The 27,838-nt window shown below is 47.6% G+C and overlaps 1 pseudogene; it reads right to left on the bottom strand.

Annotated features, from left to right (window-relative positions):
• LOC115290583 overlaps positions 1-14,319 on the bottom strand; it is a 43,692-nt pseudogene extending 29,373 nt beyond the window's left edge.
• Between the last annotated feature and the right edge of the window lie 13,519 nt (positions 14,320-27,838).

Raw genomic sequence — 27,838 nt, forward strand, 5'->3', positions numbered from 1 at the left:
GGGAGAGAGAGGGACGCAAAACATGAGAGACTATTGAATACTGAAACTGAATACTGGGTTGAAGGGGGAGGGGGGAAAAGAGGTGGTGGTGATGGAAGAGGGCACTTGTGGGGAAGAACACTGGGTGTTGTATGGAAACTAATTTGACAATAAACTACTTAAAAAAAGAAAAAAAAGAAGTGTCAGTTAAATATCGATTGGTTCAATGGAAATATTAATGATAAGAAATCAGACAAATTGGCTAAATCTGAGTCTTCCAAGACAGAAATGGTGATGTTATCTCAATTGGTCCATTTTCAAAGATTATTGTAATCTAATACAGTGAATGTTAGCAGAAACCAATCAATAATGAGAAGAAAAAGAAGAGAACTAATTTGGAACATCCGCCAGTGTAGGTCCTTGGGAAAGGCATAGGAAAGGTCATGAATAAAGTACAAAGCTTAAAGACAGAAACACAGAGGATCTGAATTCCTTACCAAACATTTCTGTGGACTTGGACAGACTACTCAAACTCCTTGAACCACCGTTTCTCATCTATAGTATGTGGGTGCAAGATCTTTTTCAATTATTTCATGGGGTGATTGTGAGAAGTAAAATGCATGCATGGGACAGGGGAGAACAAACATTATTCTGTTTTATTACTCCTTTTATATCCCCAGTAAGTGTCAAAAGCATAGTAGGCATGTTGCCTCATTTAATCCTGATACATAAGTAGAAGCTCTCTCCCAAAGAAACTGTGACCAAGAATAGGCTTCCCCTACTATGGAAGGAACAAAACTTGGCATCTTTTAAACAAAACCAGATGCTGTGATGGGCACTTAGGCTTTCTTTACAAATAGCCCTACAGCTGGTTTGAAGCACTTTGGAAAAGCAATGCAAACCTAACTGGGCAATGCCATGTGGCCAGCATTAGTAGCAATTTTTGAAACCAGTCCAGGAGACAGCTTACAGAAACTGGTAGGGTTTTTGTTGTGGTGGTTGTTTTCTGTTAAGGACTCTGTTTCTGTGTTGCTCACACACACACATACACACCCTCATGAATACACAATCTCATTTTCTGGGTGAAACTACAAGGCGAGTTTGAGACTACACAGATTCCTATGGGCCTGGTCTGCCACTATAAATAAAATATTAAAACTAATATTCCTAATGGAACAAAAGCTTATGTGTTTCAATGGGAATAGAAGAAAAACATAAGACAGGAGCAAATTGTGAAGAAAAGGACAGCTGGCTCCATCAGAAATATTTCCTTGGGAAGAAATTGACAGATTCTTCAGTACTCATTGGCATTAAAAACATTAGCAGTAACACACACACACACACAAACTGTGTCACCAACTGACACACACAGAGGACAAACATTTTCACTTTGAGATATCAACTGCACGATGAACTCATACTGTTGTGTATCATGGCCCCCTCATTAATGGACCACATTAGCACGAATGGTCACTCATTCCACAAATGATAAGAGTAATGGCCAACATTTAGGTTACTGGCCACTATGCTAAGTTCACTTTATGTGTGAATGCATTTAATCCTCCCAAACAATCTTGTATTTTGCTCCTATTACAGAATGGGAAACTGAGGTTCAGGAAATGAAATTAACTTTCCCAAGATTACATAGCCTATAGGCGACAGAGCAGATGCCCAGTCACATCTACCTCCCAAGCCCGTGTCCCTCGCTGCTTCACTGCACTATCTCAAAGACATATTGGACATGTTTAGTGGGCATCAACCCCACGTGAGAGATCCTTCCATAACACTGAACACTTCAAGAGAAAACCAAAACTCTTTATCTCAGACCCCACAAAATTGATTTAAGCCACTGCACTGAACGCACAAATGTGTTTAGTTAATCCACTGTAGAACCAAACCCTTAACTCTTACTAATTCATCACTTACTGACTCATCTTCCAGAACCATAACAGTTAGAGAACAGTTTTTGTATGCCCTACCATGAAGAAGAAGGCTCACATTGCAGAAACAAGAGTGTTGGTAGCGATGACTTCATTGAAAAGAGTTAGAGCCTCACAAGAGTGGGAATCAACCAAGTTCCCTCAAAACTCAAAAGTCCCAAGGTTCCTCTAATGGGTTCCATTGGCTAGAGATAAATTCACTCATGTATGTGTTTGTTCGTTCAACAAATACCTAATGAACACTGTACACTGTGTAATTTCACTGGAGATACAGTGGTGAACAAAACAAACACAACTCCTGCCCCCACCCCAGCAAAGCTTAAAACAGCAATCTCTACCCTACTTCTCAAGCATAGCCTTCTTGGAGAACTGGCTCCACCACCACCATGAGAGGGGCGGAGATACTCTCCACCCCACTCAACTGTTGGAACTGGGGTCAAACAGCTGATCCCGGGGAAACCAGGCCACTGGCTGGTCAGAAGCTAATCCCACTTTTCTATCTCTGCATAATATGAACTAAAAGATACAGCAGGTAAAGACAAAAGGGAAGCTTTGCTCACTCCACATACTAAAGTCCTGAAGGTAGCCCTGATTCGTACCCTTCCTGAGCCTGGATACTCACCAGAAGATACCCCATGTGTATCCAACAAAGTTCAGGCCATGTAGTCAGAGAGACCTGGGGATGAATCCTGGTTCCTCCATCTATTAATTATGGACCAGTTCTTTCACTTTTAATTTTACTGTGGATATTTTCAAGTACACACAAAGACAGAATAAACTCCCATGTATTTGACCACCACATAATAATAATAATAATAATAATAATAATAATTTATTAGTAGTAGGATGCAATAATAATATTTCCCTCTTCTGTTTCACGTACCATCCCCTACAATTTTATATTTTCCTGGAGATTTTTAAAGTAAATCTCAGTCATCAGGTTAGGCGAGTTCCTTAGTTTCTATGAATCTGTTTTCTCCTCCCTGAGACAGGATTAAGGGTACCCCATCCACAGGCTTTTTCATTCACTGCACAAAAGCGGAGGGGTCTTCTTCCGTGAGCCAGCGCAGCTCCCACAGTATGGGGTGCCGCTGTGACAATACAAAGCATGGGCTCTTGTGCAGTTTACATTGTAGAAGAAGAGATATAAATAAGGAGGAAGACACTTTCAGAAGGAACAAAAGTTTTGAAGAACATAATGGAGGAAAGAAGAACCCTAAGTAATGTGGGAGCCAAAGGGAGACAAGGAAGTCCTCCCCAGTGAGGTGGCTTTGGACGTACAATGTCAAAGCATAGAGGCCTGGAAGCAGGGTTCTGCAGGCAGGGAGCACGGCAAGCGCAAAGATCCTAGGGCAGGGATGGGCAAGGCTATTTAAGAGTTGTTTTCGGTACAAAATGAGCTAATGCGTCCAGAGGCTTAACACACAATGATTGGCGCATAGCAAGTGCTCTATGAATGTTACTGTTCCTCCTAAGGAAGGATCATCACTAGACCTACGTTGGAGTGTATTTTGGAAAAAGCTCTCTTTCCTACAGTGCCAGTGGGTCTTTGGGTTCACTTCACATATCCAAAACCACTTCAACTCCTAGGGTGGAAGACTTTTCCCCCTTCTGCAAACACCTGTACCCAAAGGAGACATCACATAGTGTAGTGGTTAAAACACAGACCTTGGGGTCTGACTGTCCCGGTTTAAATCCCAACTCCACCATTTAGCAGCCGTGTGACCTTTGGAAAAGTCATTTCACCTCTCTGAGCTCCAGTTTCCCCACCTTTATGATGGTGGAAGTAACAGTACCAACCTAATAAGGCTTTCAACATTCAGTGTAGACGGGGGTGGGTTTTAGAATGCTGCCTATATAAGTTACTGTTAATATTTCACTCTCTTAAACATTTTTTACTCTTATACACCTGCCCTGAATAGGAAATTCTCCTGATTTTTGAAAGATATTTGGGGATATCCCTGCCAGTATCTCCGAATGTCAAGTTTAGGTTACTTGGGTGTCTTGCTAAATATAGGAAATGAATGGAAATCCATTTACCCCTAGATATGAGCAGAGAGGTGGGAGGGGGAAGAAGACATCAGTAAGTTAAAAAGATCACTGCAATTACAGATTACATAAGGACTTCACGCAAGTGCCAGTGGATCTTTGGGTTTACTTCACATATCCACCATTGTGAGGACCCATATTGTGATTCTCACAATAGCTGTGTGATTAGCGGTACCATCCACCTTGCTGAGTTGTGGAGAGAATTTAACGATGAGTGTATGTAATGTGTCTGCATCCCATAAACTTAGTCCCCCCCCTCATAGTTAACACCCAACCCCACACTCCATGTAAGGCAATGGCCCATTATTAGCAACAGTAACATTTGTGAAGAGCTTAGCATAAGCCGGGCACTATGTTAATCTCATTATGTGCCTTAATTCAACTAGTTAGCTTACAAACACCTTATGAGGTTTAGTACTCCTTTGCAGATGAGAAGATGAGGCTCAGAGAGGTGAATTAACCTACTGAAAGTCACACAGCCAGTTGCACAGGGCTTTAAACAAGACTGTTTTCACAGCTCTGTACACTGAGTGCACTGGGTTTGCTGTAGCTAGGGAGGACTTGGCTTGATCCACCCACACCCCCAGGTTGGTGCTCCTCTTAAGCAGTAGCTGGGATGGAGGGTAAGCTTACACCGTGAGCCACCAACTGTGTTTTCTCATGTTTCATCTCACTGACACTCCCCCATGGGTCAATATTCTTTTTACTATTATTTGACAAATAAGAAAACAAGTTGAGAGGTGTTAAGTGACGATATTAGTTTCTCCAGCTTCTGTAACAAAGTACCCCAAACGAAGTGGCTTCAAACCACAGAAATGTACAGTTGCACAGTTCTGGAGGCCAGAGGTTCAAAATCAAGGTATTAGGGGACTCCTTCCTTGCCTCTTTCTGGCTTCTAGTGGTTGCTGGAAATTTCTGCCATTTGCTAGCTTCCAGTTGCCTGATCCCAGGCTCTTCCTCGATCTTCACCTGGTGTGTCTCCTGGAGTCTCTGTCTTCCAGAGAAGATCTACTTTTAAGGACACCGGTCATACTGGGTGAGGGGCGTACCCTCCTCCAGGATAACCACATCTCAAGTCACTACATCTGCAAAGCCCTATTTCTAAATAAAGTCACATTCTGAGGACCACAAGATTAGGCCTTTAAAAAAGCTTTTGTTATGGGGCGGGGGTGCACAATTCAACCAGAACAGTGATCTTCACAATTAGATGTAAACTTAGTAAAGCAGCTCAGTGTTTGCACACAGAGCAGAACAGAGGTTAAGTGTCAAACAGATATCACACCTAAGGTCAGACCTCACCACCACATTTTTTCCCCTTCACCTACACTTCAGCATGTCTTTATTGAGATAGGATTATACTTGAATGATATAATCAATTGTAGGTGTAATTGCATACGTGGGCATCTTTGACACGAGTAGTGTTTTGACCCCAAACCTCATTCTGTTTCTTCCTCTTTGCACAACGCCAGAATGCTAATATGAATCTCCTTTACTCAGTGGGTTTGTGGTGAAGCTGAAGAATATCAGCTCTGCTTATCCAGTTCCCTAAATGACCAACTAGATGGTCACCACCTTCTTGCCTCCCAACGCAACACGGCAATAGGCATCCTCATCCTCGCCTCCTCTTAGACCAGAGAGAGCTTCTCAGGGCACACACCCACAGGTGATACTGCCAAGGATTAGGATACATCCACATGCTCTTAACAATCCAGACCCTCTGAGTTCACACTGAGGGAGACAGAGAAGGAAGGGGAGCTGTTTGAGTGAGGCCAGCCTGCCTGCTGAAATTTACCCACCCTCCATAGCACCAATTCTCAAATAGTGTCTGCCTTCTAACAAGTGGCAATAGTATCCCTTGCAAGCATGTTGAAAGGCAAATTTTCAGATTCACCCAGACCTACTGACTCAGAAACTCCAGGGGAAGCCAACTGTGTTTTCAGATGCACATTCCAGTCTGTGTTAGGCTCACAAGGCCCCAAGCTTGGGGACTGAGTGGTTCCTCAGGGGGTGATGAGACAATGGCCCAAAACCACAGCTGGTGAGAAGTGTCAGATGTGAAATACAGATGACACAGCAAGAGTCTTGCGTCAATTAGAGGAAAAGATCGAGTGTTCCAAGACACAAGAGAATAACAACAGCTTTCATTCATTCATACATTCATTCATTTGTTCAACAAATAGGCATTGTCTACTATGTGCCAGGCATTAGTCAAAGCTCTGGGAACACAGACAGGGTGCAAGAAGCACAAGATCATTGTCTTCCCAGAGCTTGGATTCCAGGGGATAGGATAAAAAAAGACATGCATGTTAAATAAATAAAGTGTAACATGATCAAGTGACACCAGCGCATAGCAGCATTATTCACAACAGCCCCAAAGTGGAAACAACCCAAATCAGCTAATGAATGAACACACAGAATGTGGGCTACGCAGTAGCATATGATTCGGCCACAAAAAGGAAGGAAACACTGACACCTGCTCCAACACGGACACCATGGATGGAACCTGGAAACTTGAGGCTCCTACCAAGGACTCAAGAACCCACAGGGCACATGGTTCTATTTCTATCAAGTGTTCAAAATAGGCTAACCCACAGCGATACAAAGCAGACCAGGGGTGGCCAGGGGCTGGAGACAGGAGGTCTGGGGAGTGGCTGTGGAATGTATATGGACTTTCAACCAAGAAACTGTTCTGGAATCAGATAGTAGTGATAGTTGCTTGAACTTTGTGAATACATCAAAAATGACTTAATTTTATACTTTTCTAAAATTCTACATAAACTCAGAGAGAGAGAGAGAGAGAGAGAGAGAGAGAGAAGGTGATCAGGAAAACCTTTCCTGAGGAGTTGACATTTGGGGTGAGCCCTGGATGGTAAGAAGGAGTTGGTCATGTAAAGGTGATGAAAAGAACCTTTCTGTCAGAGGGAGCAGCCAGTGCAAAGGCCCTGGGGAAGAAAAGTCTTCACATATTTGAGGTACAAGGATAAGGTCAATGAAGCTGGAGGATAGCCAATAAGGAAGGGAGCATTCAAGGTGAGGATTATCCTACCCATTTTATGGAGCAAAAACATTGTTCAAGGTCACCCGGCATATCACTGCAGGGACTGAGATACAAACCTGAATGTCTCTGAAATCCAAGTTCAGACTCCTTCCTCACTCTGTGCTGTAGGCAGAATCTGAAACTCAAGGGGGCTGCAGGAAAGGAACATTGGAGGTAAAGCAGGCCCTCCAAACCTGATTTGCCTTTTTCACTTCTAAACATGTTCTTATCATGAGCTCCAGGGGGTCTTTGGACCCTTCAGGAATTGAATGGAAATTTTGTTTGTGAATTTTTCTCAAGCAAGAAGCTGTAGCATTCACCAGATTCTCCTAGGAGTCCCCCCAGAATTCCAAATTATTCAGGCCTTCAAGAGGTTAGAAAAGCAAGTTATCAGGTCAGCTACCTTGAACTTGGTCAGCACTGCTATCTGCGGATCCCCTGGTCTTCCCCGGAGGGCTGAAACTGCTGAAAATCCAGCCCAAAAGCCAAGGATGCTTTTCGCCAAGACATCCCTTAAGAGGGCATGCAATGGAGATAAGAGTACTTTAAAAAAATTTTTTTTAAGGTTTATTCATTTTTCAGAAACAGAGAGAGACAAAGCATAAGTGGTAGAGGGGCAGAGAGAGAGAGAGGGAGACACTGAATCAGAATCAGGCTCCTCTGCAGAGGTGGTGGGAGACATAGAAGTTAGCATGTTTCATTTTCAGTCTTAGATAAGGACCCAAGGACTTAGCCCCTAGTGCTGTATTTCTTTAGTTGTGGTCATAGAGATAATGACGTAAACATTTTTATCAAATATTTTTGATAAAATTGTGTCCCTATTTTAGCATGGTTAGGGGTTGAGAAATTGTATCAAATATTTTTGATAAAATTGTGTCCCTATTTCAGCATGGTTAGGGGCTTGAGAAAAGCCCATATTTACAAAGTATACAAATGGAGGCTAATTATTCATTTTATCAAGGTAGTCACTGGGTGGTTACCATGAGCAGTGAGGGGTCATTGGTAATAACATCCTCTGTAATAAGTGATACATGTATGTGCCTAAGTGTCTGGTGATGGTGATAATAACTATCATTGTAACTTCCCCTTAGTAAAGGCTTCTTCTATGTCAGGAGAAAAAAAAAAGGCCCATGTTGGGCTCTTTCAGCACAGAGCCCAACCTGGGTCTTGAACTGACGGACCGTGATGTCATGACCTGAACCAAAGTCAGTTGCTCAACCAAGTGAGCCACCCAGGCACCCCTGGAGATGAGAGTTCTTAAGAGACCTCCATATCCTGGAAAAGCAGTAGAGTCCACTCACTCTATGGACCACATAAAATGATTTCGCATAAGCACAGGAAATCCGAGAACTCCTGTGCATGCTCTTTAGTCATTAAAGTGAGGAATCAATGCAATATGTGTATGGATGCAGGCGCCCCCACTGGAAATGGCCATGTCAGACAGTGAGAATCCGGAAGCTCAGACCAAGAACCGTGACTGGCAGCGACACCATCACTGGGGTACATGACCCATATTACGACTATGTGCCCCCTCTAAAGGAGATATGCAGATAAATTACCTAGGTTAGATGAGGCTAACCATCACTAAGCAGGCACATAGCTTGAAAATATCCCCCATAAAAGACCACAGGCTGAAGAAAATACTGATAGAGGAAGCACAAGTAAACAATTGAATTGACTCTCCCCTTCTCTTCAACAGCTAGCTTGTCACAAGGTTAAAATCAATGATGTTCTATTCAGATCAAAGCAAAGTCAGCCAAAAATAATCAAAACTCTCATGAAAAATGCTCAAAACATGGACTGTTTATTAGTGGTAAGTTTCATCCTCAATATATATCATGCTTTGGGTTACAATGATTGCATGATGTCATTGTGCTTACCAACAAATTTTAAAATAATATTTACTGCACCTTCAGCTCAGTTTAACTTTTGCTTTTATGGATGCTTTATAATGTACCTAATAACTGTTCACTGGTACGTGCACATGCTTATTAGTATAACAAATGTGTATGAATTAGGGTACATACTAAAAAACATGTTAAAATACCTGTCCAAAAAGCTTTATACATAAGACAATGGAAATCACAAACTATGTGCTATAAACCAAACAAATTCCCAAGGATTTGCCATCCATTTCTGAGTCCCGAACTCAAGAACGGTCTTCCTCAAGAGCATCAAGGCCACTTTTAACCAGCTATTCAGGGAGGGTGTTACACGCGGATTTCTGGGGCTCACCCAGATCTTTATTGACCCAGAATCTTTCCAGACAACCCACAAGAATGTATAGTTTAGAAAGCCTGTCACCCCCACCCAATGCTTACTCAAGCTGAAAACAGATCCAACCAGGGGATGGGGACTGCAGTTTTAGAACTGTGTGACCTTGGAGAAGCCACCCAACCTGAGCTGTGTTTTTCTGATCTCTAAGTTGGAATTGAGGGGTGCCTGGTTGGCTCATTAGGTTGAGCGTCAACTTCGGCTCAGGTCATGATCTCACAGTTCGTGGTTTCAAGACCCACGTAGGGCTCTGTGCTGACAACTCAGAGCCTGGAGCCTGTTATGGATTCTGTGTGTCCCTCTCTCTCTGCCCCTCCCCTGCTCATGATTTGTCTTTCTCTCTCTCAAAAATAAATAAATGTTAAAAAAATTTTTTTAAATAATTAAGTTGGGATTGATAGCACCTGTCTCCTAAGTTGGTAGTGCACACTAAAGGAGTGTTTACACACACATGCACGTGAGTGTACACACACACACACACACACACACACATACACCCTAGCGTGGTGCATGGCAAATGGTCCTTTCTTTTCCATAATAGTGACTGCCCACACACTGGAAAGCCCAGAGAGCTTTACAAAAGTACAGAGACTTAGCAACCCTAGAGATTCTGATCTAAATCGTCCAGGGGTGGGTCCCTAACAACAGAATTTTTTTTAAAGCACTCCAAGTGGTCCTAAACAGCAACTGGGGTTGAAAACCACATGGTGGAAACTACAAATAAAAATCAACTATCTTTTTCTTCAAGAGAATGCACTTCCACTGCATTCTGGAATTCCCAATATGTGTACCAGGAGAGCCTCAAGTCCAGGCTCTGTTATCAGAGAAGTGGGTTCCCCAAGATTTCACCCCTAAGCAGCCCTTTCATGGTCCCTGTGAAGTGGCTGCAACCGATGAAGCTGGGGGAATTCTTTTTCTCCAGACACAGCTGCAAGGCGGCAGGACAGCAATGGGAGGCCCTCCTGGGCCCTTAGGTCAGAAGTGGAGTGCTGTCTCAACAGGATCCCCAGATCACACAGGGCCTGAAGATCTCACATCACCTTCCCGCCACACCACTGGCCAAAGGGAGCCTCCCACCCTTAGCTCCACTCTCTGGCACCTTCCCACCTCCCTTTCTCCCGCATTCCTACCCTCCTCCACCCTCTACCCCCAACCCAAACACCAAGGAGGGCTCCGATAAGCGCTCATTTGCAAGGAAAAGGCTCAGCGGATACTTCAGCAGTGGAATTAACCTGAATCTGCAAGGCAGCCTACCGATCCCTGGGTGACTCTCCCCACCAAGGAGATACCGGCCGTCCGCCGCAGTCCTGCCTCGGTGCTCTTCCTCCACCTTAACGCAGCGAGAAGCTACAGGGACTGGCGGGGACTGCGGGGAAGTGAAACTCAAACTCAGGCCAGTGGGGCCGGTGAGAGTGCATCATGAAGATGCAGGAGGTGGGCGGGGCCACCGTGTTAGTCTCCCAGTTGGTCAGGGCTTCCAGAATCCCCTGGACGCTTACTTTTGTGCCTCAAGACACCAACATCCACCCACACCTCTCTGCTGACCCAACCAAGAGGAGAGTCCTCACCTCTTGTTCCAAATCCCTCCACTCTGGAAAAAAAAAAAAAGAAAACCATTGGATATTCTGTGTATAAATAGAAAGTAATTACTAGCGAGGCGGTAATGTTCCTTCGCTTATTTTTGGTGGGTCTCTTTGTTCAGATTATTTTAGGCAGGTGCACGGAGCAGAACATGTGTAATCCACTCGAGCACACATGGGCCCCCGCCGGAGGTGTGGGGAGAGTGTGTGTCGGGGGGGGCACATGGCGACCCCGTCGCCAACACTCGGCAAGAAGATCCGCACGAAGATCGAGCTAGCTAGCGCCCAGCCATGCAGCTGTTCCAAGACTGTCAGTTGCTCTTCAACCTCGCCCGCCCAGACCTCCCGCCAACCAAAGCCTCAGTCAAATCTGGGGGCTGCGTCCACTGCCTCCAAAGTTATTGGGTTGTGCGAATCAATTTAGACACTTTTTTTAAAAAATCAACGGAAAGAGCTCCATCAACCCCCAAATGCCTTCTCCCACCTGCTGCGATTTGCTTGCTCTGGGACTTGCATAATGGATAAGGCTACAGGGAAAGTTGAAGAACCAGGGAAGGGGCGGGGCGCGCCCCTGGAGTCGGTGCCAACCCCTGCATCGGGCGTACAGCGAGGCGGGGGAGGCCCTGGCCCCCAGCAGGGAGAGGTGGCCACAGCGGAAAGCGGTGAAGGGTCAGGGTGGCGGGGAGGCAACCGAGTTCCCAATTCCAGGGTCTTGGTGGATCAGGGAGAGAGAGAGGCGGTCGCTCGAGGCAAGGCTTTTGTTCTCGTCCTTCCCCCTTTCTCCACCTCCCTTGCCTCTTTTTCGCGAGCCTTAGGAGTTGCAGGCGGCACACACTCCTTACCTCCTTCACACAAGCCGCGGGCTCACACACGCCCCCCTTCCCTTTCGGGCCGCCTGCCCTATTTACCTAGGCGCTAGATTCTGGAATCCGAGGGGGTAGACCCCTCTCCCAAACCGAAGACTCCGGGGCCAGGGCTCCCAGGCTGTTTGTGTCTCAGATCCGCTTCAATCCTACGCGGGAGGGTCAGCGAGAGGGTGAAGGGGGCAGAGACCACCCGTCACATACACACACGCGCTCAGATCCACACCTGTGCGGAGCCCAGCGAGACCTCTCCGCGCTCGGAGCCGGGGTTGGCTTCCCGGGAGACCTCACTCAGCGGAGAAGCGAGGGGTAGGGAAAGAGCCATTGCCAGCGGAAAGGTGGAGAGGGAAGAGGAGGGAGAGCGGCGTTTGGAAGGGAGGCGGTGGGGATTGGGGGAGGGGGAGAGGCAGCCCACCTGGACACTACTCCCTTTGCTGCCGGTGCGCTCTCTCCAGCCCCAGGTTGGTGAAGATGCTTACAAGCACCAGGACAGCCATCGCCCCGCAGATGATGTAAAGGATCAGGCTGGTCTTGTCCTTCGTGAGGTCATGCAGGGGGTCGTCCTTCCGCGCGGGGGGGCTTGCCGGTGTTGAGCCGCAGCCGAGTGCCCTAGTTGGTGCCGGTCTTCTGGTTCAGTCGCCACTTAACTGTGCAACAGAACCGGAAGCCACAAGTTCCGCAGCAAAAGATGAAGTCCACGGAGCTGCAAAATTGAGCGGCAGATCCCACTGGCCCATGACATCGCAGTAGCCCCGGCAGAAGTCCGGGGTGAGGGCCCGGGTCGGGGGGCGCGTCCGAGATCCTCGCGTCCTCGCCGGCCTCTTCAGAGGCAGTCCCGGAGCTGTAGCCCCGCGCCGGCGCCACCACGCCGTCCAGCTGCGCCAGCTGCCAAGGCCCCGCTCGCTCCTGCGGGCTGCACACGAGCGCGCACAGCTCGGTGAGCAAGCAGCGGAGGAGCAGCGGGAGGACTCAGCGCGTCTTGCCTTCCAGCCCGGGCTCGGCCGCCCTGCCGTCGCCAGAGCCGCTGCAGCCGCCTCTCGAGGGGCAGCCGAAGCTGCGGAGGCTGCTGCCCGGGGCTGCGAGCGCCGCGGCGGCAAATGCACGGAGCTGCGCGAGGCGGTGGTGGTCAGCCGCTACTGCTCTCGGCTCAGCCACCGTTCACCTCCAGCACATCGCGCGCCGAGGGTCCGGCCGGGGAGGAGCGCGTCTGTCCGGGAGGGCGGAGGATGAGCGGGTAAGTGCAGTGTTCAGGACCGGCCGGCTACGGGGACAGGCAGGGAGCGGAGAGCAGGGGAGGGTCGGTCAATCCGCGCCTACCCTGAGCGGTGGGCTCCAGACTCGCCGCCCTGAGTCCGCTCGCAAGATACTTCTCAATTGGCCAGCTCGCCAAGTGCTCTGGAGAGAGCGAAGAAACACTTTTGGAATGAAGGAGGGCGGGAGGAAGCGGGGAGGGGAAGACGGGTGGACATTGGAGGGTAGGGCGCAAGCTCCAGAGGGGAGGGGGCGCAAAACAGGTAACTCCTGTGAGCTGGCTAAGCTAGGCTGACGGGCGGGGAGGAGAGGCCTTCAGCAGCCACCTGGGCTGAAGACGTAGCTCGGTTTCTAGGCACTTGAAGGAGGGCTGCGGGACCTCCCGCGCCATCTTCCCGCGGGAGGCGCGGCTCAGACCTGTTCCCCGCGCAGAGGAGGCTCCGCCCCCGCCTTTTCAGGCGTGCGTGCCCAGGAGTTGCTGCTGGAATCTGCCCTCCAGGGAATGGGGGACTCGGAGGGGTTAAGGACAGACTCAGTGGCTTCCACTCCATGGCAGACTCGGCACAGTCTGATCAGGATCGCCCCTCCATGGTGCTCGGGCCGCCTTGCTCTTCCCTCCCCCGACGGCGTCCTCTACCTGGGCGCGCATCCGTGATGGTTCTACTCCTTGGGACTTGGCTGAAAACTAAGGCTTAGCTGGGAAGGCCGGTTGGCAAGCCACTGGCCTCTGGATAAGCACCCCCTGGAGAAGGCCCTGGGATGAAATGAATCAAAGAAACTGGGGGAGGGAGGAGCGACTGTGTGGCTCAGTCGTTAAGTGTCCGGCGGCAGCTCAGGTCATGTTCTCACGGTACTGGGTTTGAGGGCCCTGTCAGGGTCTGTGCTGACAGCTAGCTCAGAGCCTGGAGCCTGCTTCGGATTCTGTGTGTGTCTCTCTTTCACCCTCCCGTCCTCGCGCTGTCTCTGTCTCTCAAAAATAAATAAAAAACATTAAAAATTTTTTTTTCAAAGAAGCGCAGGGTGTAGGGAGAGGCAGCAGACCAGGCCAAGGCGCGGGCACGTCCCACTTCCCAGAAAGTCTTTCCTTGGAACTCTCCCAGGCCCCAGGACTTGCGGCGTTCCCTGCGTTCCACAGGAGGGCACACCGTGGCGCCACAACTGCTTGCCCAGACCTGGGGCAGTACAAGGCCTGGACACCTAGCCTCAGCCACCCTCCTGTGCCTGGAGCCCGCGCATGGGCCTCCGGAGACGGGTGGCCTCTGTGCTCACTGGAGTCCCCCAGACATCCTCACCCGACGTAGCGCAGTCAGGCCTTGCTTCCTTGGCTCCAGCCGCCCGTCGCCCATCAGCATTTCCAAATCTGCCCTGTCCACTCAGCCATCCATCGGCCCTCTCATTTCTCCCACTTCCTTCCTCTGCTTGAATTTGACTCCAATAGCCCTCCAAACAGTATTTGCACCAAAGCTACTACCCTGAATTTAGGTCTCAACATGCCCCTGCATTTCGTTGTTTTAATTACATTAACTAACTTTGCAGGCAGATGAATGATTTGCAGGGAAATGATGTCTCCACCACCTCCACCCTCCATTGAACTTCAGTCAGGGGCTTCTCAGGGCATTTTCAAAGCACCAAAAAGTTGGTCCACATATTGGATGACATAGTGCATTCTCCTTAACTGGAAAAGCATGTTGGGGAGGTGGTTATTGGACTCTATTGCAAAATTTCTCAGAACGACAGGGAGCTTGGCTAGTTATGCCTTCTCTTGGAAAAATGTAATCCACGGTCTTCCTAAAGGCTAGCATAGAATGACCCAGTTCCAGCAAAAAAAGGAACCAGGTGGACACTGCTCCAGCATATCCAGGAGTGTGCCAGCCCTAGGAGACCCATGGAATTACGGGCTGTTTTATGTTCCAAACCCACCTGGAAAACGCGAGATTGTTTACATTCATCAGATCCATCGGAATGAGATTCCCGAAATAGGGTCATGTGGCATGTCCGTCGACCCACACCCACCACCACTATGTGAACCTCTACAAACACAAGCATTGGTGTGTGAGAACTAATGATAGCTGACATTTACTTGATGCTTACAACACAGCCACTAAGCTTGTCTTTTCTAAAATCACCTCCTCCCAGATGCTGAAAGCAGTGCCTAGCACTGCCAATACGTGGCATCTTTGGTCCCGTCCCAAAGCCAAACGCAGGCATCTTCCAGATTACGTGTGGAAGGCTATTATCCACTACCAACCAACTGGGCCACAACAAGGTTTCCCAAGTTCAGTTAAGACTGCCCAATAGAGGTGGCTGGCGGGTAAGAAGGTGGAGAGGAGACCGTGCCAAGGAGGTGGAAGTAAGGAGGCATTCCATCCGGAAAGTACCGATGTCTGTGACAAGAGCCCAGCTCTCCAGGCCAGACACGCGGCCTGTGCAGGCCGACTCTCCCTCCCTGGGGAAACCGTGCACACATCACATATAAGTGAGTTCCTCTTGAGAAAGAGGAAAAGTCCCTTTAAAAATCACCAGGCTGGGGCGCCTGGGTGGCTGAGTCAGCTGAGTGTCTGACTCTCGGTTTCAGCTCTGGTCATGATCCCAGTGTCCCGGGACTGAGCCCCACGTCGGGCTCTGTGCCGAGCATGGAGCCTGCTTAAGATTCTCTCTCTGCCCCTCTGCCCCCTCTCCAGTTTATTTGCACTCTAAAGTGAAAAAAAAAAGAATAAATAAAAAAATTACCTGACTAAGGCTGGCCATGAGGAACTATGGGTAATGCAGGAGAAAGAGCTTCCCAACAGATTTCGGAGTATGGCAGGGATGGGGAGGGAGGGAGAGTGGAGGGCCCGACTCAGGCGTGGCACAGAAGGCCCCCAGACCCTGCGTTACGGGGGGGGGGGTAACTAGATGCTGGTCGGTCACCTATTGAGTTTGCCTTTTCCAGGTGGGGTCATTTAACACAATCTTAAGAAACAGGTTTATCGAGTTACATTCCTAGGGCTACCAGAATGGAAGTGGGCGATTGAAAACAATGGTTGGTATTTTAGGTTCTAACAAATTGAGCTGATTTAAAAAAACAACAACTGTATTTGATAAGCTCCCAATTATGTCAAACGCATGTATAGAAAAATTACTGTATGGAAATGTATCAAAATATCACTGAGTGTTGATATTGTACCTGGTGGGATTACAAGGTGATTATCACTTTTATTTTTATAATTTATAATATTTTTATAGTGGCCCTATAATGGCCATGCAAGACTTGAATAAATGGGTGAGACTCCTATTTTTAAATGGGGTGATTTGTAATCATAAAGCTTTGCTTCCTTTTCTGTAAATTGGCGCTCAGGGAGAGCTAAGGGGTGTTACTATCTTTGCTCATTAAGAGAATTTGAGTAAACAAAACCTGAAGAAAGAAGCAGACCCCTCATAACTGAGGCCCCCTCAGAGGCCTTGTTAATGAACAGCCTTGAAAATACACACCTAGTGATCCAGATCCGGGACCAGTGGTCCCCAATCTTTCCTCTGTATGCATGCTTGTGTGCACACACTTGGACCTGCTAGAAGTTGCTAGTGAAAAGCTAATACCATGTGACTCAGGGGTCACAGGTGGGGCTGCCCTGGGAGAATATGACCAGGTGCTGGAGATTAAGACTCCGCCCTGGGGCCTGAGGGGTTGCAGCGAGTCTGCATGAGGGTCGTCCTATCAATCCGCCCAGCTTAAAGCCAAGCTTATCCGATCTTTCCCAGCTGGCCCTTTTCAGATCTTCTGCAGGGCTAGGAGGACATCCCTGGAAGCCAAAGAGGTGAGTGGCATTTTTCTTCTCTTTTCTGTGGACCTCTCATGGGTATCCTTGTTCCTGGTGACCCAGGTTCACACCAGGTCTCTGAGGCTCCCCCAGCTCCGGGGAGTTCCCTTGCTGCTGGAGTTTGGGGAGCGGAGGGGGTTAGCTGAGAGAAGCTGGGTGGGGGCTGGGCTGATTGGGGAGCAGGCAAAGAGAGCAGGAGTCCCGGCCTCTGTGAGGGCTGCAGGGATAGGCAATATGGCTAGTGAGGAAGGAAGGCCCAGAGACCGCGGTGCTGGATGAAGTCTCCTTAACACTGCCAGCTCCACATTCTGCGGGCTGCTTTGGGAGAGGGAGGGCCCAGGCTTGTGTCTAGAGACTGCTGTGCCAGCAACAGCCAGCACCTCCCAGGTCACAACTCAACCCTCGAGACACAGACATGTGTGTCCCAGCTCTGTTGGCACCTGGGTCCCCCCTCTGGCTTCCCTCATGGAAGTGGGGTGTCCTCTCCAGCAGATCTTCAGAAAGGTGGCTTGCTGGGACGTCTGCCTGCAAGGAGTCTGAAGAAGGACTGGGTCTCCACCAGCATGTAGCAGCCCCGTGGGGGAAAGAGGGGCCCGGGCTGGAAACTGGGTAGGAACCCATCTCCTCTTAGGTTGAGGTAAAGAATGGGCTTCCCGTCTGTCTGCCAACATGGAGAAGCGTGGGAAAACTTGAAAAAGGATGATTTTTCATGATCTGGTGGGGGTAGCTGTGAAGTAACTGACCATTATGATATAGCTGGAAAATGAGGAAAAGGTTAGGGTTGCCCAGAGAGGAGACCCCCAAGATCTGCCTGCGAGGTCAGGGAGGGCTTCCTGGAGGGGGTGGACAAGCTAGGCCTTAGCTCTTTGGAGGCAGACGTTAAGGGCATTTACTGGCTGACAGAGCAGCTCCAGCTGAGGCATTGGGCCGGTGGAGGTAGGAAGAACCCGCTTAGAGTGAGTGTTCTCAGACTGCGACCCTGGACCAGCAACATCAGCATCATTTACAGAGCTTGTTGGAAATCTACCTCCTCAGGTCCTGTCTGGATCAGCCTTGTATACTGAGGGTGGGTTTTAATGAACCCGATTTTAATAGACATTCCTGGGAATGCTTGATGCATGGAAAGGTCTGAGAAGCTCAATCGCCATGGTTATTTAGCCACTGAAATGTCTGTGCCCGGGTAATGTCACCTGCTCACGCTGTCTAGACCACAGAAGGAGGAGATGCTTCAGGGCCTGAAGTTTATGCAATTTGGTGGGTCTTTTTAGGAACTCCTTGAAACTAGGGGCACCTGGGTGGCTCAGTCAATAAAGCATCCCAACTTTTGATTTCGGCTCAGGTCATGATCTCACAGTTCACAAGAGCAAGCCCCGTGTGTCAGTGTGAAGCCTGCTTGGAATTCTCTTCTCTCTCTACCTCTTCCCTGCTTGTGTGTGCGTGCTCTCTCTCAAATAAAGTTTAAAAATTATTGAAACTAGGGGCACCTGGGCAGCTCAGTCAGTTAAGCTTCCGACTTCGGCTCAGGGCATCATCTCACGGTTTGTGGGTTCAAGCCCCGTGTCGGGCTCTGTGTTGACAGCTAGCTCAGAGCCTGGAGCCTGTCTTCAGATTCTGTGTGGCCCTCCCCTGCTCATGCTGTCTGTCTGTCTCTCTCAAAAATAAAACATTAAAAACTTTATTTTATTTTTTAAATTTTTTAAAATGTTTTATTTTTGATAGAGAGACAGAGCATGAGAGGGGGAGGGGCAGAGAAAGAAGGAGACACAGAACCGAAAGCAGGCTCCAGGCTCTGAACTAGAGCTCAGCACAGAGCCTGACGCGGGGCTTGAACCCACGAACCTGAGATCTGACCTGAGCCGAAGTCGGAGGCCTAACCGACTGAGCCACCCAGGCGCCCCTAAAAACTTTTTAAAAATTATTGAAACTAGACCTATAATCAGTTACTGGGTCTTAGAAGGGGCCCTTGCAAGTGAGGGAGGCATCCTCAGCTTTGTGCGAAGTTTGCCTACAGACCTACAGCCCTCCATGTTGTTAGCAAAAGAACAACGGGTGCTGGAAGCGTCAAGTATAGGACCGTTCGTCTCACACCCTCCACTGGGTTGGCCCGTGGCTTTGCCTGAATGCAGAGATTCTACATGGTGTGTGTAGACGTCTGGGAAGGGGACCTGCTGCTCGCTTACCATAGGCAGCAGGCCCCACCTTGGGTCTCAGCTCGAGTCTGGTGCTAAGCTGCTTCAGTGTGCTCCTCTATTGAGGGCACCCCTCAACCTTGGAGGTGGTTGCTGTGTTACCCTCCACTGTATCGATGAGCACAGAGACTCAGCAGAATCGAAGGAGCCAGCTGAGCCCACAGTGAGGTCCAGCTCTAGTGAGACAGACCTGCTGACAGCTTCCCAGCCAACATCTTATGGCCTCGAGTTTATTAATTGAAAGTGGGTGGGCAGAATGCAGACATCAGTGCATGAATTTCCACACCAGAGGATAGCACCTGCTGTGGGTTGGGCATGCTACTGTCTTCAGTAAGTGTCAGGTGCAAACTTTTTTTTGCATTAGCTGGAGCACAGACTGGCAGAGTCCAGATTCTAATCCGAGTCTGACTGGCACACCTCTGAGAATGTGCCACCAAAGCACCATGGCTGTTAAAACTCGCAGAATTGGCTGCTGGCCTCCTGAGTCACTGTTGCCGGACATCTGCTCAGTCTCCTGGTGGATCTCCCTGCTTACCCTGATGCCCCCTTTGTCCCTTACCTGGTGGCAGCTTGGAGACCTCCTTGAAGTAGCGAGTTACTGTGGTTCCCAGCTACATTGTCAAATGGCAGCCAGCTGAGTTGCAAATGAAATCTGCCGGGGGCTGGAGGACCTGTGGGTTCTGCATCTCTTCCTACCTGTCCAGTGTCCGCTTCCTCCCACTCCCGTGGTCCAGTCACGCTGTTCTTCCTATAGCTCTACAAACACTTGCACGTTCCTGCCTCCAGGCATTTGCATCTATTGTGCCCCCTGCCTTGCCTGTCTTTACGCCAGATCTCCTGACTGATGGGCATTCAGCTGGCAGCTCCTCAGAGAAACTTCTCAAGTACTCTTGGTAAAGTTTATCAAATCGTGATAAGAGAGCTTAATGCTACCAGAAATGACTGAATGTTGGCTTAGCTACCAGATTCCTTCCCACTCAGTGGTGTCAATGAGGGAAGGAGTTTTTTAATGCCTGTTTCTCTGCCACTTATTAGGTGCTCAACTAACACTTTTTCCATAGAAATACTTCTTTCATGGCTCTGACGATAAACCTTGATGTCTTGGACTTCTCCCTCTCTCATTCCACTTCGAATTCTCCTGCAGAAATCCTGTTAGCTATTTCTCCTAAGAGCATTGGGAATTCAATTCTTGCCACCCTGGTCCAAGCTACCACTTTATCTGAAGTACTCAGTAGCCTAACTGGGCTCCTTCTGCTTTCTCTCTGCACTCTAGCATCCAGCAAGCCCTGACCATGCTTGGGACTGGGTCGTCCTCTGGTAAGGGGCTGTCCTGTGCATCACAGGACCGCGGGCAGCATCCCCAGCCTCACAGAAGCTGATAGCATCTCTGGGGATTGTTTGATGTACCATGGGAGGGTCCTATCGCCCTTGGCTGAGCAGTCCTCTCACCAGAGAGCCTATCAAACATCTGTTCAAGACTCTCCAGAGACTTACAGCAGCATCCTGAGCCCGTATCTTTTCACCCTCATTCACTCCTGTTTGCCTCTTGTTGGTTCACAATCCTACCAGGTATCCCCTAGAATGTCCTCTGGCTGTCCCTGGGTTTAGAGCTAACCATTCCCCTCCAGCCTTCTACTGTTCTCTCTGGGGAGGCTTTCCTTGAAGGTTCCATCTCCACCAGCTCCCCTGGTTCCATGGTGTGACACCTGTGAGGGTGGACTGTGACCGGTGCCTGATGAACCACATGCCCAGGGCCAGCCTCCTGGTCTTCCACCCCCTCCCAAACTTCAGGCTTTGTGAGCCTGCCTTTTGCTCAGATGTTTGTGAAGCTGTGCTATGTCTGGCACGTTAACAAACAGGACCTGCCATCATCCTCGTCTGTCTGATCTCCACTCCATCTTCCCATGACTGACCCTTCCTTTCCCTGGCAAGACCAAATCAGTCTGTTAAAATCTCCCTGCTCTTGTTTCTCATGTAAGTTATGATGCAACTTTGTGTAGTACTTGATCCTATCTCACTGTGTTCATCGGCATGTGTTTGGCTCTCCTATAGCAACCCCCACTCATCTCTGTGGCTTGGCATATGAAAGCCTAGCCCTTGCTCCACGTAGGGAGGGTTAGCTGTCCTCCATGTGGTGGCTCAGGATCCAGGCTGGTTCCACCAGTAAGTACCTGACTTCCAAGGAGAGTGTGTGTTGTACCCAACTTCTGAGTGCTTCTGTCTCCCCCCACTGCCACTGATGGCTTACAGGCTGGACCCTGTGTCCCTGTCCCAGCCACTTGAATCTGGAGGGGCTGTGGATATCAGGGAGGGAGGTGGTCCTGGAAATCTGGCATCAATAAAAGACACTGAAACAGTCCCCACCTGGGGAGCTGAACCCCCTGGGACCATGTATCATGTTTGCCCTTCTCCTTTCTGGTCCTGTGTGCCTCATCAGTGCTAGACCCACAGGTAGCTGGAAAATGATGCTTGCCTGGAGAAAGCCCCTCCCACTTTGGGAGGTGCTTCTGTACCCGGACTCTGCCATTTGCTTTGTCATCTTAGATGGGTCTCTTCACCTCCTGTACCTTAGTTTTCCGTGGGATCTGGGTGGTGGCACCTAGCCCAGATGTGAGATCCACAGGAATGCTTAGCAGGGAGCTAGCTCACAGTGGGTGCCTGATAATCCACCCCCAACACGCTGGCCTTCAAAATGGCTCATCGCATGTAGAATACACAGAAAACATATGTGAGTGCTTTCATCTGACAAAGTATAGGTCTTACTCAGCCATGACTGCAGATTCCTGAGATTGGTATATGATCATCTCAGAGGTGGGGACTGAAGTATGGGGAACCCTGCGCCCCCAACCCTGGTAGTCTTGCAGGCACACAGCACCAGTCACCTGGGAAGAGCATGGGACACATGTGCCACACTGAAATCCCAGCCCTCCCACTTGCTCTTTGCCCCTGGGAAAGTCTCTTCTCTTTAAAATGGAAGAAATGACTGTCAGCTGCTGTGAGCATTGTCTGTGCAGAGGGCTTGGCACTGTGCCCAACACCTAGTAGGTTCTCGCGTGGTTGTTTTCTTCTTTGTTTGGGCCTAATGCTCTTCTGGAAAGAAGCAGTGCCCCAGAGGGCCTTCTGAGGTCCCTGATCCTGCATGGAGAGTTAGGAGCCCCTGCTGGTGACTGAGTGAAGGAGCTTGAATGCAGAATAGGGAACAGCCTGGGAAGGGTATGGGGGCCGTTAGCTCTGGTTCCAACAGCAGGTGGCTCCACTAGTAGTGAAGATTTTCCAGCAGAATGTGATCATGTTGCTTTCGTGAGTCAGTTTCCTGTCTGTAAATTGGAGGGGTGTGGATTGTTGATGAATAGAAAGCATTTGGTACCATGGGCTGCTCAGTAGATGGAACCTACCACTTTGTATTCTTATCTTCCTTATTCTTGTCATTTCCTGTTTGTAGCATGAGACCGAAGATGTACCTGGGCTAGTGGGACTTCTAGAAAACCATCCCAGCAGGAACAGGAACAGAAAAAGATGATGGGGTGGATCTGTCCTGGGAGTGGAAGGTATCTCTGTGGGAGGGCAGGAGGGGGAATCTTGCAATATTGATAGTGATCAGAGTCCCTGTGTAGATTTCAGGAGGCTGAACAAAGACCTGCCTTTTCCTACTGCCAGGACAGGAAGCTAGTTGGGCAGATTTCCTACAGAGCGGTATCTTCTAGTAAGGTACCCACCAGCAATGTGTGGCTTTTAGGCACTTGAAATGTGGCTGGTGGGACCGAGGAATGGTTAGAATTTTAATTCATCTAGAATTAATTTTAAAACCTGATACTCCATCTAATTATTGGAAGACCTAAATGTTTGGGACAAAATGGGTATGTGAATCTTTTTCTACAGAAAATCTTAGAAAACCTAAAACGTTTCTAACAAAAGTTTCACATCTGAATTGAGAGATGTTGTAAGTCTAAAATACCAAATTTCAAAGAAGCAGTACTCTGCAAAAAAAAAAAAAGGGGGGGATGTAAGAATCTTAATTTCATAATGAGTTAAAATAACACTTTTGATATATTGGGTTAAAGGCATTAAAATTTCACTTGGTTTTTTTTTTTTTTTTTTTTTTTTTTTTGCTTTTAATATGGATCCTGGAAAGTGTTAAATCCCACGTCTGGCTGGCAGGTATCTCCCGGGATGGCCTTACTGTAGGGGTCCGTCCTGCTTGATTTGAGGGAAGTATTAAGTATGCTGGTAATTTGACTTTGGCCAATATGGTGCCAAAAAATGTATGTAATTTGTTCTTTCCTTGATTTTTCGCTTTTCTTTTTTTTGGGGGGGGTAGTTTATTGGCTTAGAATTCTGGCAACATTGGTTTGAGGAAGGCCTTTCTGTACTAAATGTGCTGTCTGTTGCTTTTGAGGTTTATCAGCCGTATTATACCTGTGTTACTTGATATAAAGATAATACTGTTTAGGGACTCCTGGGTGGCTCAGTTGGTTAAGCCTCCGACTTCGGCTCAGGTCATGATCTCACATTCATGTGTTCAAGCCCCGCGTTGGGCTCTGTGCCAACAGCTCAGAGACTGGAGCCTGCTTTGGATTCTGTCTCTCTCTGTCTGTCTCTCTCTCTCTCTCCCTCTCCCCCTCTCATGCTCTGTCTCTCTCTGTCTCAGAAGTAAATAAAACATTAAAAAAAAAAAGAGAAGATACTGTTTGGATTTGGATCATTTTATTATTTCATTTTTAGTGTTTGATTATTTCATCTGGGCTTTTAAAATATGTTCTGAGGTATTGAACTCCTGGGAAATTTTAGGGGGTAAAACTGTCTTTAATTACTCAGTAGGTATACACAATATTCTGGCGTGTGTTTGGGAGGGAGTCAGCTGTTCTGCATGTTGAATTTTTTATAGCTTTCAGAGAACTTCTGCTTGTATTGTGTCTGATTCAAAGTGACAAGGGAGGAGACAGGGTGGTCTGGAATACCCTTTCTATGTATATAGTAATGATAGACCCGGTGATATAAATGGCCTACCCAGAGATCACCCATTTAGAAGTGGGATTGGGACTTGAATATGGGATTCTGATTTTTGTAACCAGCCACCTGTAACGTCACTGGGGACCAGAAGAAATGGCACTTTCTTAGATCTTGAACCTTGAAAAAGTATGTTTTACTCCTGACCTTGCTTTACCGAGCTTAAGTGGACCCAACCTCCTGCATCTCCGAGTCCACTTCCTGCCCCCATCCTTTACCCATTCTTCGAGGACACAAGCAGATACATTTTTAATAAATCTAATTTATTGTCAAGTTAGCTAACATATAGTGTATACAGTGTGCTCTTGGCTTCGGGAGTAGAATCCCATGATTTGCTGCTTACATACAACACCCAGTGTTCATCCCAACAAGTGCCCTCCTTAATGCCCGTTGCCCACTTTCCCCTCTCCCCCACTCCTCCCGCCAAGCCACAGTTTGCTCTCCATACTTAAGAGTGTCTTTTGGTTTGCCTCCCTCTCTTTTGCAAACTATTTCTTCCCCTTGACTTCCCCCATGGTCTTCTGTTAAGTTTCTCAAATTCCACAGAGGAGTGAAAACATGTGATCTGTCTTTCTCTGACTTATTTCACTTAGCATAATACCTTCCAGCTCCATCCACATTGTTACAAAAGACAAGATTTCATTCTTGCCGAATTGTATTCCATTGTATACAAAAAACACATCTTTGTTATCTACTCATCCAGTTGATGGACATTTGGGTTCTTTCCATAATTTTGGCTATTGTTGATAGCACTTCTATAAACATTGGGGTACACATGCCCCTGTGAATCAGCCCTCCTGTATCCTTTGGGTAAACTCCGAGTAGGCCAGCAGGTATTTCTAAAGATCGCTGACATTAAATCTCCTAACCAAGTGTGAGTTCTTAGTCCTTTTTGACAACTACATTCTTTACAACCTGGATGTTCTAAAGTTCCCTCTGAACCAAAGTCATCTCTGACCACTAACCACCATCCAGACCTTTCCCTTTTACCTTCTCTGTCCCTGATTAAGTGTGTGCCTTTCTGGACATCTTCCTATGGGCAAAAATCTACAGGATCCTGTTGTCAACAGTACCACCCTGAATGTATTGTTACATTTCTTTCACCACTTGCATCTGAGGTAGACCAGTGTGCTGTGCTGTAGATGATGCTACAGATACACCATGGTTTATCCGGCCATTCACCCAGCACTGGATACTTGGGTTGTCCTCTGACTGGCTTTTCCATGTGACACGATGAACACTGTGTTTCAGGCTTTCTGGGTCATACAGGTAAATGTTCTTCCAGGGGTGTCCAAGAAAAATAGAATGGCTCCATCCTATGTAGGCACATGACATGCTCTCCAAAGTAGTTCTAGCAATTGACGACCAGCCATGCATAAAAGTACTGTATTTCAAGTTTTGGCAATTTAATAGGTAGAAAAGTTATTTTGCTTAAATTTGCATTTCTCTGATGGCTCAGTAGGTTGAATGCCTCTTCATCTGGTGGTTGGGTACTTGCATTTGCTCTTTGAACTGCTCTTTCATCACTACTGCCCATTTCTCTTGTGGCTCATTTTTTGCACTTTTAATTTTTTAAATCTTTAAATCCAAGTTAACATATAGTGTATTAATGACTTCAGGAGTAGGATTTAGTGATTCATCACTCACGTATAACACCCAGTGCTCATTCCAACAATGCCCATCATCCTTTTAGCCCATCCCCCCCACCTTCCTTACAGCAACCCTCAGTTTGCTCTAATTAAAGAGTCACTTATGTGGGTACCTGTGTGGCTCAGTTGGTTGAGCGTTTGACTTTGGCTCAGGTCATGATCTTGTGGTTTGTGAGTTCAAGCCCCAGGTTGGGCTCAATCCTGTTGGGGCAGAACCTGCTTCACATCCTCTGTCCCCCTCTCTCTGTCCCTCCTCCACTTGTGTGCTCTCAAAAATAAATACTTTTTTTTTAAAAAAGTGTCTTAGGGTTTGCCTTTCTGTCTTTTTATCTTCTTTTTCCTTCCATCCCCTATGTTCATCTGTTTTCTTTTTATTAATAGTTTATTGTCAAATTGGTTTCCATATAACACCCAGTGCTCTTCCCCACAAGTGCCCTCCTCCATTACCACCACCTTACCTCCCCCCCCCCCCCCCCCATCAGCCCTCGGTTCATTTTCAGTATTCAATAGTCTTTCAGGTTTTGTGTCCCTCTCTCTCTCCAACTCTTTCCCCCTTCCCCTCCCCCATGGTCCTCCATTAGGTTTCTCTTGTTCTCCTGTTAGACCTATGAGTGCAAACATATGATTTCTGTCCTTCTCTGCCTGACTTATTTTGCTTAGCATGATACTCTTGAGGTCCATCCACTTTGCTACAAATGGCCATATTTCATTCTTTCTCATTGCCATGTAGTACTCCATTGTGTATATATACCACATCTTCCTGATCCACTCATCAGGTGATGGACATTTAGGCTTTTTCCATGTTTTGGCTATTGTTGACATTGCTGCTATGAACATTGGGGTACATGTGCTCCCATGTGTCAGCCCTTCTGTATCCCTTGGGTAAATCCCTAGCAGTGCTATTGCTGGGTCATAGGGGATTCTATTGTTAATTATTTGAGGAGCCTCCACACTGTTTTCCAGAGTGGCTGCACCAGTTTACATTCCCACCAACAGTGTAGGAGGGTGCCCATTTCTCCACACCCTCGCCAGCATCTATAGTCTCGATTTGTTCATTTTAGCCACTCTGACTGGCGTGAGGTGGTATCTTAGTGTGGTTTTGATTTGTATTTCCCTGATGATGAGTGATGCTGAGATTGTTTCATGTGTCTATTGGCCATCTAGATGTCCTCTTTGGATAAGTGTCTGTTCATGTCTTCTGCCCATTTCTTCACTGGATTATTCATTTTTCAAGTGTGGAGTTTGGTGAGTTCCTTGTAGATCATCTGTTTTCTTTTTAAAAAAATTTTTAAATTTAATTTATTTTTTAATTTACATCCAAGTTAGCGTATAGTGCAACAATGATTTCAGGAGTAGAGTCCTTTTTTTTTTTTAATGTTTTATTTATTTTTGAGAGAGAGAGAGAGACAAAGCATGAGCAGGGGAGGGTCAGAGAGAGAGAGAGGGAGACACAGAATCAGAAGCAGGCTCCAGGCCCTGAGCTAGCTGTTAGCACAGAGCCCGATGCGGGGCTCAAACACACAAATCGTGAGATCATGACCTGAGCTGAAGCTAGACGCTCAACCAACTGAGCCACCCAGGCGCCCCAGGAGTAGATTCCTTAATGCCCCTTACCCATTTAGCTCACCGCGCTCCACAACCCCTCCAGTATCCCTCTCTTTGTTCTCTATATTTAAAAGTCTCTTATGTTTTGTCCCCGTCTCTGTTTTTTGTATTATTTTTGCTTCCCTTCCCTTATGTGCATGTGTTTTGTATCTTAAAGTCCTCATAGGAGTGAAGTCCTATAATATTTGTCTTCCTCTGACTAATTTCACTTAGCATAATACCCTCTAGTTCCATCCATGTAGTTGCAAATGGCAAGATTTCATTCTTTTTGAATGCCAAGTAATACTCCATTGTGAATATTCCATTAATTCCATTCATCCATCAATGGACATTTGGGCTCTATTCATACTTTGGTTATTGTTGATAAACATTGGGGTGCATGTGTCCCTTCAAAACAGCATACCTGCATCCCTTGGATAAATACCTAGTAGTGCAATTGCTGGATCATAGGGTAGTTCTAGTTTTAATTTTTTGAGGAACCTCCATATTGTTTTCCAGAGTGGCTGCACCAGTTTGCATTCCCACCAGTGGTGCAAAAGAGATCCTCTTTCTCTGCATCCTCACCAACATCTGTTGTTGTCTGAGTTGTTAATGTTAGCCATTCTGACAGGTGTGAGG

The sequence above is a fragment of the Suricata suricatta genome, chromosome 4, assembly GCF_006229205.1.
Source record: "Suricata suricatta isolate VVHF042 chromosome 4, meerkat_22Aug2017_6uvM2_HiC, whole genome shotgun sequence".
Taxonomy (NCBI): domain Eukaryota; kingdom Metazoa; phylum Chordata; class Mammalia; order Carnivora; family Herpestidae; genus Suricata; species Suricata suricatta.